Consider the following 21,281-nt stretch of genomic DNA (forward strand, 5'->3'; position numbering starts at 1 on the left):
CTCCAACAATACTTGCGGTGCTATGTCAGCGAGAGGGAGAGTGACTGGGTAGAGAAATTAGCTTTGGCCGAATTTGCCTACAATAACGTGGAGCATGTGTCCACGGGAATGAGCCCGTTCATGGCCAATTATGGTTGTCACCCCAGGGGGAGGGGAGGAGAGATGGAGTGTACCAGCGGCGGAACAGTTTGTGGAAGAAATGGAAGCCCTGCACCAACAGCTTAAGATGAACTTGGAGAGGGCCAAGGAAGTGTACAAAAGGCAGACAGATAGGAGCCGGAGGGTAGGAGAGACCATAAGGGTTGGGGACTGGGTGTGCTTGTCTACCCAAGGGTTACCTTTCAATGGAGGTTGCAAGAAATTGAGGCCAAAGCGATTGGGACCCTTCGAGGTAACACAGCAGGTGAACCCGGTGGCCTTTAGGCTCAAATTGCCTGACAACATGAAACTACACCCGGTATTCCATAGGTCATTACTCTCACCATACAGGGAAGGGCGGGAATTTCAGGGACAAGAGGGAGAGGTTCCCGCGCCCCCACAGGTAGAAGAGAGGGAGCGCAGCAGTCATGCAGCGGAGATACTAGATTCCAGGTGGAAGGGAAGACAGGTGGAGTATCTGGTGGCTTGGGAGGGGGAGCCTGAGTCGGAAAATGCATGGGTGCCAGCGGAAACCGTCAAGGATGAGTTTCTCCTGGAAGAGTTTCACCACAGGTTCCCAAGGAGGCCCAGACCTTTAGCGAGGTTCTGGGAGGAGCAATTTGGCACCACAGATGACGAAGAGGATTTTGCGGGGTTTCCGGCCTCTGAGTGGGAGGGAGGAGAAGTATCTGAGGGGATGGAATCAGATTGGGAAGATTCTCCAGTGGGAAGAGATAGTAGGAGGTGGAGAGCAGTGTTCGAGTCATCAGAAGATGGGGAAGGTTCCTTCCGGGGGTTCCCAGCATCACCGGCCAAAGAAAGGGGACGGACCGGGGGTGAGGGGGGTCCTGGAGGGGAGGTGGATGTCAGGGAACTGCCATTGGAGCCCAGGGGGGTGGCAAGGCTCCCGGACACTGGGGAGGGAACCAGCAGGGAAAGAGGGAGAGCTTCCGCTGAGGAAGGAGAGGAGGAGGGGGCGTCGGAGAGAAGGCTCAGGGACGCTTCCAGCGAGACCAGTGGAGAGAGCTCAGGACCTCCCCTTGGGATGCCCACTCTGCGCAGAAAGCTGTCGCGCAGGGAATCCAGGCGGAGACTCTCTGTCAAGGAGCTTTTATGTTGGAAGAAATTCAGGAAACGCCCATTGACGGATTCTGCCAGTGATTAAGACAGCCACGAAGTAAGGGCTGTCCGGTCAGGGAAAGTTTTAGCCAACTACTCACCTTGGAGCGGTTCGGCGCTTACGCACAATCAACCCCTTATCCCATTACATCTGCCAAACATTTTTGTGCTCCTTCCACTATTTTCTGATCATCAAAAAGACTGTCATTTATTCTCCATCGGAAAGATTTTTCTTCGTATCCTTTTAGTACACATTTTACTGCATTATGATCCGAAAGAACCTTTGGCTGTATTTCAATCTTTAGAATTCTTGATGTTAATTCATTAGAGATCCATATCTGATCAATTCTAGACATCAATTGATTCGATTCTGAAAGGAAAGTAAATTGTTTTTCTAATGGGTGTCTTAATCTCCAAATATCAATCAAATTGCAGTTCTCAACCATAGAGAAAAAAGTTTTTGGTAGTTTTCCTTCTTTTGTCCTACCCACTGCTCTTAATCTATCCATTTCCATTGAAACTACTTCATTCATATCACCCATTATTATAATCTTTTGGTCCAAATATTCAAATAACGTTTCCTCCAGATCTTTAAAAAAGTCCGTTTTATTACCATTTGGTGCATATATTCCGACAATTATCAATTTTTTGCCCTGCCATTTGACTTGTACTGCTATAATTCTGCCCTCTTCATCCTTGAAGATCTGCTGAGCCTCTAATTTGTTTTTTATGTACAATACCACCCCTCTCTTCTTGCTTTTGTCAGATGAAATAAACTCATTTCCTAATTTTTTATTGATTAAAATTTTTCTATGTCGTCTCGCCACATGCGTCTCTTGCAGACAAATAATATCCAAATTCTTTTGCTTTAAATATTGTTCAATTTTATTTCTTTTTTTATCGTTCATCCATTCACCTTCCATGTCCATAATTTCAGCGCCATGATGTTTTGTTTTTTTAAAAGTCCAATTATAATAAGTTCTTAAATCTGTTTCTCTACTTCCTCCTCTTCTTCTTCCTCTTCTTCTTCCTCTTTATCCTCTCCTTCCTTTCCTCTTTTATCTTTTTAATCTCTCCTTTCTTCTTCTTCCAACTCTGAAGAATCTCCCCCGCAAGCTCCTGCTCCCGCCGTTTCTGCTTCATCTTCTTCTCTCCCCAGCTCTTTGTATCTTCTTAGAAACTTGTATGTTTCATCTGGTTTTGTAAGCTTATGTTTTTTCCCCTTATAAGAAAATGATATCCCCTCTGGGAATTCCCACTTAAATTCAACTTGGTTTTTCCTCAGAGATTGCACCAGGTGTTTATACTGGTCTCTTTTTTTCAACAAACGAAGTGGAACGTCTTTAAAAATAATTATATAATTTCCATCAATATTCAGTCTTTTCTCTCTGTTTTTTTGTAAAATTAAATTCTTCATTTCTCTGTCTTTAAAGATAATCAAACAATCTCCTGGAAATTTCTTTGCTCTTGTTGTCCTCATCTTGATTCAAAAAGCGTTTTGAATTGTTTTAGCAACCTCTTCCACTTCCATTTCTAACCATTGGGCAACCTCTGACGTCAGCTTTTCTTTGAACACTTCTCCCTGAACCTCAGGCACAGATCTTAGTCTCAAATTTGTCTCTCTTTGCAGTAGTTCATTCATTGCAATTGTGTCCCATAACTCCTCCTGCGCCTTATTAACTTCTGACACCTCAGCCTTAATCTTTTCCTCCTCTCTTTTAACCTCTCTCATTTCTAATTTTGTTCGTTTCATTCCTTCCTCCAAACTTTGTGTTCTCTTGGACATATCTTTCATTTGTCCTTTTAGTTCATTAACTGTTAAGTCTATTTTTTTAACTGTGACATCTATTTTTTTGTCCATCTGTTCTAATTTTGTCTCTAAATTTTCTCACTTTTTAAATTTCTGATTTAATTTCTGCAAACATCTTTACTATTTCCCCTTTTAATTCTGACTCTTGCCTTGAACTTTTTCTTTCCACTGGTGTCGCCCCTTCACTTTTTTTTTTTTTTTTTTTTAAGTATGAGACATTCCTAATATTAAATATTAGCTTCTTGCCACTTGTATGGCTAATCCAATCCACGCTTCAACATCCAGGGAGTTAAAATATCCACTTATTACAATAGCCTTCTTGCCACTTGTTTGGCTATTCCCAATTTCCCGACAAAAAATCCACACACAAAATTATAAACTCCAAAAACAAGCCTCCAAGAAGAAACAAAAGGCAAAAACTTAGCAAAGGGAGCAGACCTTGTAATCCACGAAAGGGAAGGGAAACAAGGGGAGGGGAAAAAAATGAAAATATGTCCAAATATCCAAATATAGTCCACTAATCCACTCCAAATCAACGTCCTTAAAGTTTTTATTTATATCGGAAAGAGAAAGAGATTCTCCCTTTCCGAGAATTAAAATGGTGCTGCTTATTCTCCTGCGTCACAGAAATTGAAGCAAAAAAGAAGGGAGGGGAATACAGTCGCCAGGAAAAAGAGAAGCACTCTCAAAGTCCCATAAGTCACAAAAATAACAAAAATGACGAAAGCGAACAGCCTCTGTCTTCTAAAAACTTTACCACTTAATCCATCCCTCCACCCCCCCCCCCCAAAAATACAAGGTATATCAAAGGTTTTAGAGGCACTAGTTGTCTGTTATGCAGATCTTTTAAAATCGAAAGTAGAAAGTACAAAGGTCCATTCCCGACGTTCCCAGAAATTTCACAAAAAAGACTGTCAAAAAAAAAAAGTTTTTTTAATTCCTCATCCCTCTTAGCGTTAATTAAAGGTCCATAAAAAAGATTTCTAATCGCCAAAGTAAAATCCATTTGAATTAACTTACAGTTTTGTCCCGTTCTGTGAATCCCTCCTGTGTATACTTAGAATTCCAGCTGAGGCTGACCTCCTTTTCCCCACCTCGTCCTCATTGAATTGTCTCCAATTGTTATTTTGATTTTTTAATCCTTTTAAGTCCTTTTAAATTCGAATTCTTAGTGTTTGAGAGCCAATTGCTTCTGCACACAAGCTCAGGGCTTCGCTCCTGGAGGATAGTAATGGCTTCCCGCTGCCTGCCTTTCCACCCCGCCGCTCTCGTCGCCTCCAAAGGAGGTTACCTGGTGGCCAGGGGAATCGCAAAATGGCCGTGCCGGGATCCTGCCCCCTGGATCTCCTTCCAGGGGTATTTGGGGGGGTTGCGGCACCCTTGCAGCACCCCCTTTTTCCTCCCAAGAGCTGGATTCCCTCTCCAGAGAGAAATCCCGCTTGTCTTCGCTCCCGCAATTATTTTTTTTATTAATTTGCACAGATCTGAGGAGCCAGATTCTCTCTCTCTCTCTCTCTCTCTCTCTCTCTCTCTCTCTCTCCACTTTCCCTTCTGAGTTGATTCCTTCCCTGTTCCATGATACTCATTTCCTGTCCCCACGCTATCTGTGTCTTAACTCTTTCCCATCTCCTCCTCTCACCCTCTCTATCCCAGACTCTCTGCAAAAAGGTCCTCCATCCTTACCAGGGGAAGGCAGCCATCTTGTTTCCCGTCACCTGACTCACCCCCCCCACACACCTCTCAGGCCACTCACCGCTTCCTCTCCCAGGCAGCCATGATTGAGAAGGGCAAGTGCCAGGACAGCCAGAGGCTCTGCTGCCACCAGAAGCACAGAATCCTGCTGCTTGAGTCCCAAGTCTACAGAGAGCAGCTTTGCCGCCACTTTGCCCCTTGCTGTAGGCTTGGGACTCGCGCATAGCTGTCAACTTACAGATTTGAAAATAAGGGACCAGCAGCCTTGAAAATAAGGGATCAGCAGCCAAAATAAGGGGTTTTCCTGGTACAGGTATGTTCAACTTCTGAGCTCCTCCGAGCCAAAGGCAGAAAGCCCAGCCAGCAGCCAAATGAAGCCTCAAGTGGTGGTTCCCACATCGCAGCAATTCGTCAAAGGGGATGCAGCAAGGAAAACCACTGTCACCTCTCCGCTGGGAAGCGCTGAGCAAAGGCGAGTCCCCAGGCAACACGGCCGATTTGATCAGCACAAGGCATGCAAGCTCCACCCCCCAGTCGTTCTTAGACTCCTTATTGGGTGAGCAATGCTGCCAAGAACACAGTTGGAGCCTTCCTCCTCCCTGGCCGGCAGGGAGGGAGGGAGAGGAGCTGCTTTCTTTGAAACCCAGGAAATTTAAGGGACATCATCAATAAGGGACAGCAGCTGGACACAGCACTGGGATAAGGGACTTTCCCGCCAAATAAGGGACTGTTGACAGCTATGGACTCAAGTCGTGGGGAGGGGAATGTCACCCCTCTTCTGGATGACACCTGGGGCAGCCCCGCCACCTTCATACACCACTGCAGAGTTTCACTATAATAATAATAATAATAATAATAATAATAATAATAATAATAATAATAATTTATTATTTATACCCTGCCCATCTGGCTGGGCCTCCCCACCCACTCTGGGCGGCTTCCATAGAAACCAAAAATACAGTAAAATATCACACGTTAAAAACTTCCCTGAACAGGGCTGCCTTAAGATGTCTTCTGAATGTCAGGTAGTTGTTTATCGCTTTGACATCTGCTGGAAGGGCGTTCCACAGGGTGGGCGCCACTACCGAGAAGGCCCTCTGCCTGGTTCCCTGTAGCTTTGCTTCTCGCAATGAGGGAACCGCCAGAAGGCCCTCGGCACTGGACCTCAGCGTCTGGGCAGAACGATGGGGGTGGAGACGCTCCTTCAGGTATACTGGACCGAGGCCGTTTAGGGCTTTAAAGGTCAGCACCAACACTATGAATTGAGCTCGGAAACGTACTGGGAGCCAATGTAGGTCTTTCAAGACCGGTGTTATATGGTCTCGGCGGCCGCCCCCAGTAACCAGTCTAGCTGCCGCATTCTGGATTAGTTGTAGTTTCCGAGTCATCTTCAAAGGTAGCCCCACGTAGAGTGCATTGCAGTAGTCCAAGCGGGAGATAACCAGAGCATGCACCACTCTGGCTAGACAGTCCGCAGGCAGGTAGGGTATCAACCTACGTACCAGATGGAGCTGGTAAACAGCTGCCCTGGACACAGATTTGACCTGTGCCTCCATGGACAGCTGTGAGTCCAAAATGACTCCCAGGCTGCGCCCCTGGTCCTTCAGGGGTACAGTTACACCATTCAGGACCAGGGAATCCTCCACACCTGCCCGCCTCCTGTCCCCCAAAAACAGTACTTCTGTCTTGTCAGGATTCAACCTCAAGTTTCCTTGCCTCTAATAACTTCTTCCACGTTGCTTCTTATGCTTGTGTGCTCTTGGCCCTCATTGTACCTACCCTGGTTTGTGGTATAATTTCAAGTTGAGCTAATATTGTATCTTTTAACAACTCCCAAGCATTTTGGAGTTATTTGACCCTCTTGAATTTGCCACAGTTTAAGAAGAAAATTGATGAGCTGGAATGTGTGCAGAGGAGGGTGACCAAGATAATCAAGGGTCTGGAAACCAGGCCATATGAGGAACTGTTGAGAGAGTTGGGTATGTTTAGCCTGAATAAGAGAATGACAGGAGGTATGCTAGCCATCTTTAAATATCTAAATGGCTGTCACATGGAGGATGGTATAAGCTTGTTCTCTCCAGCTCTGGAGGGTAGGTCCAGAACCGATGGCTTGAAGTTACAAGGAAACAGATTCCGACTAAACATTAGGAAGTATGTTGTGATGGTAAGAGCTGTTTGACAGTGGAATGGACTCCTTCAAATGGTGATGAAGCCTCCTTCCTTGCAGGGAGTGCAAAAGCATGCAAAGGCAGGGCTTTGACACTCCAACCATCATGCTGATAACCTCCTGTCAGTTAATTGACAGGTGGCGTCATGAAACACCCCATGCTCCATGTCTGCTTCAAGGAGGACAACTCGGTAGAGGGTCCCAGCAGGACCTGGGGGGTTGTGCCCCCTCCTGGAGTGATCAGGGAGAATTTAACATGGAGGTGAGTGGGAGGAGTGCCCAGTGCAGACAAGGGACACATGAGTCACCTGTAGTGGATTAGGTGCAAGGTGTGTCAGGTAGTGCTGAGCTTCCACGTGCAATGATGGGATCTTGGAAAGGGACTGGAAAAGAGCCCTAATGCAGGGCTTTGACACTCCAACCTTGATGACCTCCTAATATATGGTGATTGACAGGTGGACAGACACATCACTTGTTACATTTGGCCCACTGGGGATTGTGCAGGAAAGTATCTGACCTTTCCCCCCATCCATTTCATGAGGGAAAGAGACCCCTGTAATCCACACTGATTGTAGAAAACCTAAATTTCCTGGGATGTGCTGGAATCCATCCCATAAAACACGCTTCCACTCAGTCTGGAGAAGTCCTGCCTCTGAATGGAGGGATGGAATTGGATGGGGATGTGGGAGACTCTGTCCTTGCCTGTGTTTGCAAGTGTGGGAGAGCAGGTTGTAGGGGGTATAGGGGTGTTTTTAGTGGGTGAGGCAATTTGGTGGTTATTGAGCGATAATAATTTTATTTATTTATTTATCAGGCTTTGTAAACCATATCAGAATTCTTCCTGATATAAGAAGTGGTATAAAAGTACGGGGGTGGGGGTGGAATCATACCCACAAATCCTCACTAATCCGGCAGTTCAGATTGTAGGGGCAGGGGGACTCTTGCTGCATTTGAAAATTAACAAGTGAAGCGGGAAATCAACCCTCACTCCGCACTTAAGGATGGAGTTGCATGACCAACATCTTGTGTCACTGGAGAACCAATGAGGTGGTGGGAAGCGTTAGGTACCATGGGGAAGTAACCCCCTGTGCCAGTCTCTAAGGGTGTGTGTGTGTGTGTGTGTGTGTGTGTGTGTTTGTGTTTGTGTTTGTATTCATTAGAAACCAGTTGAAAAGAATTATTAAAAAGCATTTAAAAATAACAAGGTTAACAGGAAAAGAGATTCAAACGCATCAGTAGCTACATGTCTGGATAGGCTGGCCTAAGGAATGCAATGCCTCCACCACCGCTTTTTCGGTTTGCTGACTTTACTCATTACAAAGTTAACCCTTAAATTACACACTGGATGAACTCTGCTGCAAACCTCTGACATTTTCCGCAATCACACATCTCTCCATCCAGGCGAGCAGAAGGCATGATCACAATCCAATAACAGTAATGACAAATTTAAGAAAAAATTCACAAAGGAGCAATTTGCCGTGCAATGCCCTCTTTATTAATTATGTGAAAACAAAACATCAATCGAAATTAATTAAAGCATTTCTCCACTTGCCACAATTGATTGCTTATACTTTAGAAATTAAAACAAAGAATGTTTCGTTATTTGAAGTTATATTAAGGATAATTTCCTAAATAGGATTGTACAGTAAAAAGTGTGTAGATTGCTTGATGTCCCACAGATTCTGTTAAGCTCCTCTTTCCACCACTATTGTAATGTGTAGGTTCATGTTATGTGGTTATGGCTATGCATGTTCTTTCCCTGAAATGGGCTCCAATTGCACCCCTTCCAGAGCCTTTTAGGATGGGGGTCAGAGTGGAGTTGTGCATGAAATCAAGACTTCCTGCCCAACCCCCAACCCCCCTCCCTAAAAACCTGGAGCTGAACCGAATCCATAAGCATCAAGGTCCTCAGATATGTGGGTGGTTGGGATCCAAAGGAACTGATCTTCAGATCATTCTGGGATCCTGCATTCTGGGTTGAGGTGCCAAGAAGGAAGATCCGCAATGAGGACTACTCTGTTGCACTGGCTCCTTGCCTTATGTGGCTTCACTGAACGATGGCACGTCTTGGATGATTGCTGTGCCCTCCTTAACGGCCTCCTGAAGGAATATCTGACTCAGCAGTCCCTATTTGTAGAAAGAAGAGAGGTTGAGGACTCACTGCTGCAGAAGTGACTTTCTACCCTCCCTACATTGACTTGCCTGTCAGTGACTTTCTTCTCCTGAACATCTTTTCGATTTGCATCAGGAAGGTCAGTGTAGTAGATAGAGGGGGGGGGACTGCTCATTGTTCTCTTTGGGCTGTATCCAATGCCATGGGCAGGAATGGGCTAAAGCCTCAGGACAAATGAGGCACAGGGCCCCATAACTTCAATCAACCTTCCCTTAACCTGGCAGCTTTTTAATTACAACAGACCCAAGGGGTGGCACTGCCAGTCAGCTCCCTTCCTCTGATCTTTTGCCCTTGCAGAACTCATCTGTGTAGAGGAAGGTTGATTAGCTCTGGAGTTACTTATCCATGGCCAGGGGGCCAACAAATGAAATTGGCACCACACATTCACCCACACCCCACACATCATATGCTGTTAAAATGTTCCTGGAATCATAGAACTATACAGTTGGGACCCAGATCCCTCCCCACTGAAACAGGTCACAATGCCACCCTTAAGAAGCCAAAGGTTTTTGCATGACAACAAAAAACAGGTAAAGACAGCCAGACATGCCTCCTGGGGAGAGCATTCCACACATGGGGGTGGGGGAGAGACACTCCTGAGAAAGCCCAAGCAAGAGATCTCAATTTTTTTTTAGAAAAAGCCAAACTGATTTTCACCAGGACCATGGATAATTTATTGGGTGTTCCAAAAAATAATACATGTGGAGCCATACATGACTCCTGTTATTCCAACTTAGAGCATGTCCATTGGGTTGTATCCAATGATAGTCAAAACCATAGCTAACCCTGTGCAGGTGCGGCCTTAGAGCATTGAGCATGCTCAGAAGAGCTGCCTGACCAATCAGGAAGTAAACCCGTTTAACCCAAATAGTTGGTTGAATAATGGCCATTTGCCCTGATAAAATAAAAATAAGATCACACACACACACACACACACACACACACACACACAACATTTAGTGTTACACCTACTAATTTCTACAAGAGGGCTGTCTTCGGCCTCATCCATGTTGGCCACATCAGCCCCCATGCTGCCTGCACTGTTGGCTCCAGAGCCTCCCGGTGCGCCCCTGTTGCTGCTGCCCTTGGCGTTACCGGAGGACGTACGGCGCTTCAAGATGTGCTGGACATTGGCCTGGTAAAATTTAAAAATAGTTTACTTGTTTCCCCGTCTAGAGATTCTTCATCCCTTCCTCCATGTCCTTTGCTTTCTGCCCCTCGAATACCTTTTGAGGGGGGTCGGAGTCTGAATGCACTTAAAAATAAATAAATGCTGGGCATTTCTCTTGGTAGGGCTAAGCCCTGGTTGCCCTCTTGGACCAGCCTCCACAGAAAGCACCATTACTCAAGACATGGTGGTAGCTTCCAAGTGTCAAGACCTTCTCCCACCCACTGCTTTCAGTGTTAATTCTACTCACATCATCTAGGACGCCAGCCTGGTCCTCAATGTGGCTCTCCTCGTTAGCCAAAATTCTTGTAGCACAAACCAGGATCATTACAGCTAGCAGGATAGACCATTTCATGATGGCTCAGAATCAGGGTGTCTCCCTTTGGTCAGCAGAAAGGAATAGAAGTGAGGAAGAGTTGCCTCTGTCTTGGCTCTGCCCGAGATGGTGCTCTCTGCTTTCTTTATATAACCCTTTTTAGGCTCTGTTGGGTGATAAGATCTATCTCTGGACAAAAACAAAGTGAAGTTTGGAAGAGCAACTAGCTTTTCATGATGGCATGGAGAACACTAAGCTCCTTGCCAGGGCTGAGTGGACTTCCTTCATTCTCCTTCCTTGACTGTTCTGCTGGTTCATTCCGCTCTGGTCTCACCCTTCCTGAATTTGACCATTCCTGATCCCACTGCTGAAATGGAATCATGCACCATTAAGAACATAAGTGAGTGCTTGAGGGCCCTGCTCTTGCCACTTACCATCTGGCCTGGGGCGGGGCCTGAAGCCTCACAAGGACTGCTTGGTGCTTGCTGCCTGCTGCCCAGGAGGACTCCCCTGAGTGAGTGCCTGAGGGCCCTGCTCCTTCCTGCCACTTACTACCTGGCCTGGGGCGGGGCCTGACAGCCCTCACTAGGACAGTTGTTCTTACTGCCGGGGGGGGGGGGCAGAGTGTTTTTAAAATGTTTTTTTTTAAAAAAAAATTATATGTGGGGGGTGGGGGTGGGATGGATGTTTGGTTGGGCTTGGGGATTATTATTTTTTTAATTATTATTTTAATGTTTTGTAATTTTTACATTTTTTGTTTGTATTGTTTTATTGGTTTTGTTTGTTTAAGGTGTTATTTTGTTCTTAGGGGGAGGGTTCAGGGCTGCCGGGGGGTGGGCCCCAGCCCGCAAAATGGCTGGGGCATGTTCCACAGGGGGGGGGTGCACTGGGACAACCGATCTCAGTGATCACGGGTAGGAGGAGGAGTTACGCTAAGACTAGACCATGTCATCACAGAGGAGGCAGGTTTAGTCGTTGTCTGAGGACTATCCCTGCCTCCGGGTCTGGTCCTGACCGGATGGATACTAGAATCAGCAAGGGATACCCACATGACCTGAAGGTGCTGCTGTGCAATGCCAGGTCAATGATTCATAAGACCACTGCCATCCATGACTTGATCATGGATGGAGGGCTTGACCTGGCATGTGTAACAGAGACTTGGTTGGATGAAGCAGATGGGCCTGTCCTTGCCGCTGCTTGTCCACCGGGTTTCTCTTACGCACAGCAACCCAGGTCATGTGGGCGGGGAGGGGGGGTTGCAGTGATTTTTAGGAAGTCATTAGTTTGCACCAGGCGTCCTATTGGGAAGACCCAGTTTTCCGAGTGCATGTTCTGGAAGTTGGGTAATAGGGGCAGTACAGGATTCCTTTTGGTGTACCGACCTCCCCGCTGCACCAAGGATTCCCTGCCCGAGCTGCTTCAGGTCGTGGCGGATGTTCTCCTGGAGACACCTAGTTTGGTTGTCCTAGGGGATTTTAACATCCATGCCGACACGACCTTACAAGGGGCCGCTCGGGACTTCGTGGAAAGCATGGCCTCCATGGGGCTGTCCCTGAATAAGTCTGGCCCAACCCATAGTCGTGGACATGCCTTGGACCTGGTGTTTACCTCTATGGATGTTGGTGATTTGACACTAAGTAAAAGCGAAACGAAAGAAATGCCATGGTCAGATCACTTCCTGGTGCAACTGGACTTCTCTGCGACCCATCCCCTCTGCAGGGAGGTGGGACCAATTCGGATGGTCCGCCCCCGCCACTTAATGGATCCAAATGGTTTGCAGAGAGTGGTAGGGGATGCTTTATCCCATGTTGATGGCCTTTCAGCCGATTCCCTGGTGGCCCGCTGGAATGTAGAGTTAACCAGGGCTATTGACTGTTTGGCTCCGAAGCGCCCTCTCCGATTGCATGGAGCCCGGACAGCCCCGTGGTTTTCCACGGATCTGAGGGCAATGAAACAATCGTTGAGACGGCTAGAGCGCCGGTGGCGGATAACTCATTCCGAATCTGACCGGACACAGGTTAGAGCTCAACGTCGAGCCTACCAAGTGGTGATAGCGACGGCGAAGAAGAATTTCTTCACCGCCTCTATTGCATCTGCAGAAAACAGCAGCAGGAGACTTTTTCAGGTGGTTCACAATTTAGTGGAGCCACCTGCAACATCGGGGCCCAGTACGGGCCACATGTTCTCCTGCAATGATTTTGCAAAGTTTTTTGCAGATAAAATCGCTCAGATTCGGGAAGAAGTAGACTCCACTGTGGGAGCAGGGAGTTCTGTCTAGTCAAGTTGAGTGGGATCAATTCCAATCTGTTACCTCCGAGGATGTGGACAGGCTGCTTGGACGAGTGAAGCCAACCACCTGTCTCCTGGATCCTTGCCCATCCTGGCTTATAAAAGCTAGCCGGGAAGGACTGGGCGATGGGCTTCGTGGGGTGGTGAATGCTTCCCTCCGTGAGGGAGCCTTCCCAGACCCACTGAAAGAGGCGGTTATTAAACCGCTTCTTAAAAAACCATCTTTAGATGCGGCCACGATGGCCAAATATCGCCCAGTTTCAAATCTTCCATTCTTGGGCAAGGTGATTGAGCGAGCGGTGGCCGAACAACTCCAGGCACGCCTGGAAGAAGCGGACCATTTGGATCCCTTCCAGTCGGGATTCAGGCCTCATCATGGGACTGAAACTGCCTTGGTCGCACTGGTTGATGATCTCTGGCGGGCTAGGGACAAAGGTGAGAGCTGTTTCCTAGTTCTGCTGGATCTCTCAGCGGCGTTTGATACCATCGACCATAACATCCTTCTGGACCGTCTTGAGGGGCTGGGAGCTGGGGGCACTGTCATACAGTGGTTCCGCTCCTTCCTCCTGGGCCGTGTTCAGAGAGTGGTGGTGGGGGATGAGTGTTCAGACCCCAGGGCTCTCACTTGTGGGGTGCCTCAGGGTTCTGTTCTCTCCCCCATGCTTTTCAACATTTACATGCAGCCGCTGGGAGAGATCATCAGGAGGTTTGGGCTGGGTGTTCATCAGTATGCGGATGATACCCAGCTCTACCTCTCTTTTAAATCAGAACCAGTGAAGGCGGTGAAGGTCCTGTGTGAGTGTCTGGAGGCGGTTGGAGGATGGATGGCGGCTAACAGATTGAGATTGAATCCTGACAAGACAGAAGTGCTGTTTTTGGGGGACAAGAGGCGGGCAGGTGTGGAGGATTCCCTGGTCCTGAGTGGGGTAACTGTGCCCCTGAAGGACCAGGTGCGCAGCCTGGGAGTCATTTTGGACTCACAGCTGTCCATGGAGGCACAGGTCAAATCTGTGTCCAGGGCAGCTGTTTACCAGCTCCATCTGGTACGTAGGCTGAGACCCTATCTGCCTGCGGACTGTCTCGCCAGAGTGGTGCATGCTCTGGTTATCTCCCGCTTGGACTACTGCAATGCACTCTACGTGGGGCTACCTTTGAAGGTGACTCGGAAACTACAACTAATCCAGAATGCGGCAGCTAGACTGGTGACTGGGGGCGGCCGCCGAGACCATATAACACCGGTCTTGAAAGACCTACATTGGCTCCCAGTACGTTTCCGAGCACAATTCAAAGTGTTGGTGCTGACCTTTAAAGCCCTAAACGGCCTCGGTCCAGTATACCTGAAGGAGCGTCTCCACCCCCATCATTTTGCCCGGACGCTGAGGTCCAGCGCCGAGGGCCTTCTGGCGGTTCCCTCATTGCGAGAAGTAAAGCTACAGGGAACCAGGCAGAGGGCCTTCTCGGTAGTGGCGCCCACCCTGTGGAACGCCCTTCCAGCAGATGTCAAAGCGATAAACAACTACCTGACACTCAGAAGACATCTTAAGGCAGCCCTGTTCAGGGAAGTTTTTAACGTGTGATATTTTATTGTATTTTTGCTTTCTATGGAAGCCGCCCAGAGTGGCTGGGGAGTCCCAGCCAGATGGGCGGGGTATAAATAATAAATTATTATTATTATTATTATAAGAAGAACTCTGCAGCAGCAGGCCAGAATCCTACCTAGTCCGACATCCTGTTATCAAAACCAAAGAGCAGGATTTGAGCACAAGAGCCCCTCCTCTCCTGTGCTTTCCAGTAACCAGTATTGCTGCCTCCAACTGTGGTGGCAGAGCATAGCCACTTTTTCTAGTAGCCATCAATAGCCCTCTCTTCCTCCATGAATTTGTCTAAACCTCTTTTATATCAATCTATGTTGGTGGCCGTCATTGTCTCTTACTGGAGCAAGTCCCATAGTTTCACTATGTGCTGCGTGGTGAAATACTTTCTTTTATTGGTTCCACATCTTTCAACAAGTTTGTGTTCCTTTCTGCTCTCTACCTTTGGACCCTGGTTTGCTGTATAAACACAAGTTGAGCATCTAATATTGTATCTTGAAACAACTCCCAAGCATTTTGGAGTTATTTGACCCTCTTGAATTTGCCTTTCTGCCCTTTTCCCCAACCTCCTATAAGCTAAACATGAGCCAAGAGTGTGACAAAACAGCAAAAAAGAAGCTAATGCTATCATAGGCTGCATCAACAGAAGTACAGTGTGCAGTTGAAGGGAAGTAATAGCACCATTTTATTCTGCCTTGGTCAGACCACACTTGAAGTATTGTGTCTTGTTATGGGTGCCACAGTTTAAGAAGAATACTGATGAGCTGGAATGTGTGCAGAGGAGGGTGACCAAGATAATCAAAGGTCTGGAAACCAGGCCTTATGAGGAACTGTTGGGGGAGTTGGGTATGTTTAGCCTGGATAAGAGAATGACAGGAGATATGCTAGCCATCTTTAAATATCTAAATGGCGGTCACATGAAGGATGGTGTAAGCTTGTTTGTAACCCCCTGTGCCAGGAAGTCTTGGGAATGAAGTTGAATTGGTTGTACCTACAAAGGAGGCATGGAATCTGCTGAGGTGGTCCTGTTCTAAAAAGCAATGCAATTTAACAGATGAACCATTACGCAGGTAAAATTAATGCTCAGGGTGAGCTTGGCCAGATGGGGATGATCTGGAGCATTGATTACGAAAGTCACCGCTGCCTCATTAGGCCAAGAATGGTGCATGTTCCTTGTCATGTGGTGCTTAAATGAACTGGAAAGTGTGCCTGCTTTGTAGCAAAGAGAGGACATTCAGCAGAGCTCAGAACATATTTTCTTCTTCCTTATCATGAGACAGAGGAGCAGAGGCCATATTGAATGTGAGCATGTAAACAGTGGATGGGTAAGGACCTTCGAGTGAAGGAGGGCTCCTGCCCTTGACCCTCCCCTTTGCTCCTCTGCCTCTTTTGGGACATATGAAGAAGCCTGCTCAGTCAAAGACTCCACGTGGTGTAATATCCTTGTCTCAAGTGTAGCTATTTAAATACCAGCAAAAGCCAATGCAGCAGGGCATGGCGGCATCACTCATGGCCCCAATATTTACCCGTGAATGTCATGCAACAGTATTTATCAGACAGAGCAGCCTTTATCAGAGGGAGAAAGGAATAACCTTCCTTTCTTTCACACCCCCAGCAGAGAGAACAGTAAATGCAGAAGACTCTCAGTAGGAGGAGGAAATAGAAAGGTCCGAGATAGTTGCTGAGCAACCAGGAGGGTTGTTTGGAAGGCTCTTCTTTTGAGAGCATGATGGTATCTCCTTCCCTCCCCTCAGACTAGGAGGTACAAAAGGGTTAAGGTGCAATGGAAGCAAGGAGTATGGAGATCAGAGAATTGGTGCACTTCCTGTTGCAGAGGAGGAGGAGATTTAGAGTGAACAACTGGTTCCTTTGAGAGAGTTTGGCACAATACCTCTCTCTGTGTGTTGTTGTAAATAAATGGCTAAAACCTGCCAGAGACTCATTACTTCTTATTGGAAGCTTTGTTGTCCACTGGTAGACCTGACAGTTTGTTCACTCTCAAGTCTCTTCACATCCAGCGCCAGAGAAGCAAGCAAGGATGCCTGAGGGGCAAAGTACGTTGGCAGCAGCAGAGGCAGGGCCATGAGGAGGCCAGGAGCATCAAGGAGCCACATGTAGCCAGATGCAGGTACTATGTGCTCTCATTCAGTATAGCCTCTGCTCCTCTGTCTCATGATAAGGAAGAAGAAAATGTGTTCTGAGCTCTGTTTAATGCCCTTTCTTTACTACAAAGTGGACACACTTTCCGGTTCAGTTCGTTTTGCACCACATACCAAGGAACATGCACCATTCTTGGCCTAATGAGGCTGCAATGACTTTAGTAATAAACATCCCAGATTGTCCCTAACGGGCCAAGCTCACCCTGACCATTAATTTTACCTGCGTTATGGTTCATCTGTTAAATTGCATTGTTGTTGGGAACAGGACCTCCTCAGCAGATACATGCCTCATTTGAAGGTACAGCCAATTCAACTTTATTCCCAAGACTCTTACTTCCCCACGGTACCTAACGTTTCCCACCTCATTGGTTCTCCAACAGCATGAGACATTGGTCATGCAACTGTATCCTTAAGTGCAGGGTGGGGGTTGCTAATTCATTTTCCCCCTGACTTGTTATATTTGAAATGCAGCAAGAGTGGCCCCTGCTCTGCAATCTGAACTGCCAGATTAGTGAGGATTGGTGGGTATGATTCTCGCCCCCCCCCCGAACTTTTATACCACTTTTTGTATCAGGAGGGATTCTGATGCGGTTTACAAAGACTGGCAAATAAATAAATCAAATACTACAGTATATAGAAGACATGAAACATCAACAACCATAGAACAAGATTCTTCTCACTGAATAGTCACTGAAATACTCACCCACTAAAAACATCCCTATACTCCCTTCAACCTGCTCTCCCACACTTGCAAACATGGGCAGGGACAGAGTCTCCCACATCCCCATCCAATTCCATCCCTCCATTCAGAGGCAGGACTTCTCCAGATGGATTCAAGCACACCCCAGGAAATGTGGGTTTTCTGCAATCAATGTGGATTAAAGGGGTCGGTTTCCCTCATGAAATGGGTGGGGAAATAAGGTCAGATATTTTTCTCCACATTCCTCAGTGGGCCAAATGTAAGAAGTGGTGAGTCTGCCCACCTGTCAATCACCATATATCAGGAGGTCATCAACTGATGGTTGGAGTGTCAAAGCCCTCCATTGGGGCTCTTTTCCAGCCCCTTTCCAAGATCCCTTCATTGCACGTGGAAGCTCAGCACTACCTGACACACCTTGCACCTAATGCGCTACAGGTGACTCATGTGTCCCTCGTCTGAACTGGACACTCCTCCCATTCACCTCCATGTTAACTTTTCCCTGATCACTCGGGGTGGGGCACAATCCCCCCAGCTCCTGCTGGGACCCTCTACCAAGTCGTCCTCCTTGAAGCAGACATGGAGCACGGGACCTTCCATGATGCCACCTGTCAGTCAGCTGACAGAATGTTATCAGCATGATGGTTGGAATTTCAAAGCCCAGCATTTTCATGCTTTTTCAGCCCCTCCAAGGAAGGAGGTTTCATCACCATTTGAAGGATTCTATCCCACTGTCAAACAGCTATTACCATCAGAACATATTTCCTAATGTTTAGTGAGAATCTGCTTCCTTGTAACGTGAAGCCATCGGTTCTGGACCTACCCTCCAGAGCTGGAGAGAACAAGCTTACACCATCCTCCATGTGACAGCCATTTAGATATTTAAGGATGGCTAGCATATCTCCTGTCATTCTTTTTTCCAGGCTAAACATACCTAACTCCCTCAACAGTTCCTCATAAGGCCTGGTTTCCAGACCTTTGATTATCTTGGTCACCCTCTTATGCACACATTCCAGCTCATCAATACTCTTCTTAAACTGTGGCACCCATAATAAGACACAATACTTCAAGTGTGGTCTGACCAAGGCAGAATAAAATGGTGCTATTACTTCCCTTCAACTGCACACTATACTTCTGTTGATGTAGCCTATGATAGCATTAGCTTCTTTTTTGCTGTTTTGTCACACTCTTGGCTCATGTTTCGCTTGTTGTCTACCAAGACCCCTAGATCCTTTTCACATGTTGTACTGGCAAGCCGGGTCACCACCACCATCACCAAATTTCATTTGATTTAAAAAGGGGAAAGTTCCTTAAAATGAGGAGTAGGTGTAACTTATTTTATCAGGGCAAATGGCCATTATTCAACCAACTATTTGGGTTAAACGGGTTTACTTCCTGATTGGCCAGGCAGCTCTTCTGAGCATGCTCAATGCTCTAAGGCTGCGCCTGCACAGGGTTAGCTGTGGTTTTGACTATCATTGGAAACAACCCAACGGACATGCTCTAAGTAGGAATAGCAGGAGTCACATATGGCTCCACATGTTGAACCCCTGTGTATTATTTTTTGGAACTCCCAATAAATAATCCGTAGTCCTGGTGAAAATCAGTTTGGCTTCTTCAATAAATTCTGAGATCTCTTCTTTGAGCTGTTTTCAGGAGTGACTCTCCCCCACCCCCGTGTGGAATGCTCTCCCGAAGGAGGCATGTCTGGCATAATCTTTACCTGTTTTTTGGTGCCAGGCAGAAACATTTGGCTTCTTAAGGGTGGCACTGTGACCTGTTTCAGTGGGGAGGGATATGAGAAGCTGTATTTTTACCTTAAATTGGATCTTCCAGGTTCTTTTTAATGTACTCCACTTTGGGTCACCCTATGAGAAAAGCACACATGATGGTGATAGTTTAATTAAATTTATTCATTGCTTGTTAGGAGAGAAGAGATCTCCAAGTGACCTGCTAATGCCTGCATTGTGGGAATTTAGACTAGGTGACCCATTGTGTCCCAACTTTACGGTTCTATGATTTCATGATTATTTTAACAGCATATGATTAAGGGGTGGGGGAGCCTATTTCATTTGTTGGACGCATGGCCATGGGTAAGTAGTTTCAGAGCCAATTACAGGCAGAACCCTTCCTCTACAGAGATGAGTTGTGCAAGGGCAAAAGATGAGAGGAAGGGAGCTGACTGGCAGTGCCACCCCTTGGGTCTGTTGTAATTAAGAAGCTGGCAGGTGAGGTGAAGGTTGATTGAGGTTATGGGGCACTGTGCCTCATTCATCCTGAGACATTAGCCCATTCCTGCCCATAGCATTGGATACAGCCCAAGGAAAACAATGAGCAGTCCCCAGCTCCCCATCTACTACACTGACCTTCCTGATGCAAATCGAAAAGATGTTCAGGGGAGGAAAGTTACTGATAAGCAAATCAATGTAGGGAGGGTAGAAAGCCACTTCTGCAGCAGTGAGGCCTTAACCTCTCTTCTTTCTACAAATAGGGTCTGCTGCTTCAGACAGGTATGCAGGAAAACGTGCCATCGTTCAGTGAAGCCACATAAGACAAGGATCCAGTGCGACAGAGTAGTCCACATTGCGTATCTTCCTCCTTGGCACCTCAACCCAGAATGCAGAATCCCAGATTGATCTAAAAATCAGTTCCTTTGGATCCCAACCATCCACATATCTGAGGACCTTGATGCTTATGGATTCGGTTCAGTTCCAGGGTTTTTTTTGGGGGGGGGATGTGGTGGGCAGGTGTTCTTAATTTCATGCACAAGTCCACTCTGCCCCCCATCCCAAAAGGCTCTGGAAGGGGTGGAATTGGAGCCCATTTCAGGGAAAGAACATGCATAGCTATAACCAGATAACATGAACCTACACATTACAATAGTGGTGGAAAGAGGAGCTTAACAGAATCTGTATGACATCAAGCAATCTACACACTCCTTACTGTACAATCCTACATAGGAAACTATCCTTAATATAACTGCAAATAATGAAACATTCTTTGTTTTAATTTCTGTTGTGTAACCAATGATCAAAATATTGATTGATTGATTACAAGAATGATGGAAAAGGCTGTTAATAACTTTGATGTTTTCATTTCTTTTCGGCCTTGGCACTCTTTGCTATAATCACATATAACACAAGTGTAATGCAATTTCTAATGAATAAGCAATCTAAAGTATAATTTCTAAAGTATAAGCAAAGTAATTTAATTTCTAAAGTATAAGCAATCTATTGTGGCAAGAGGAGAAAATCTTTTTAAAAACTTCGATTGATGTTTTGTTTTCACATAATTAATAAAGAGGGCATTGCACGGCACTTCACTCCTTTGTATATTTTTTCTTAAATGTGTCATTTCTGTCCTTGAATTGTGATCATGCCTCCTGCTCGCCTGGCAGAGAGATGTGTGATTGCGGAAAATGTCAGAGGTTTGCAGCAGAGTTCATTCAGTGTGTAATTTAAGGGTTAACTCTGTTATGAGTAAAGTCAGCAAACCGAGATGGTGGTGGTGGAGGCATTTCATTCCTTAGGCCAGCCTATCCAGACATTTTAAATGCTTTTTAAAAATTCTTTTCAACTGGTTTCTAATGAATACAAACACACACACACACACACACACACACACACACACACACACACCCTTAGAGGTTTTACTGCAATCAAGAGCTATTGAAATTTTGTTGAATAAAAAAGGAAACAAACCAGGTATGATCTTCATAGAGGTAGCACATGGTCTGCTTGGCTGCTTAGTACAAAGGGAATTTTTCCACTGTATGTTTGCTTGCGTGTCTCGTTCCCCAGTGCAAGTGCTGGCTTAAGAATGACCACAATCTCTATGTCTCTTTCTCCTCAAATTAAACACGGCTTTTGTTCTGTTTGCTCAGTAAATTAGGAAATGTTATTTTCCATTGGCAGAGTTTTAATTAATGATGTGCCAAAACCCACCATCTGATTTCTAGAAC

Source organism: Podarcis erhardii, assembly GCF_964252035.2.
Source record: "Podarcis erhardii genome assembly, chromosome: 7".
NCBI classification, from domain to species: Eukaryota; Metazoa; Chordata; class Lepidosauria; order Squamata; family Lacertidae; genus Podarcis; species Podarcis erhardii.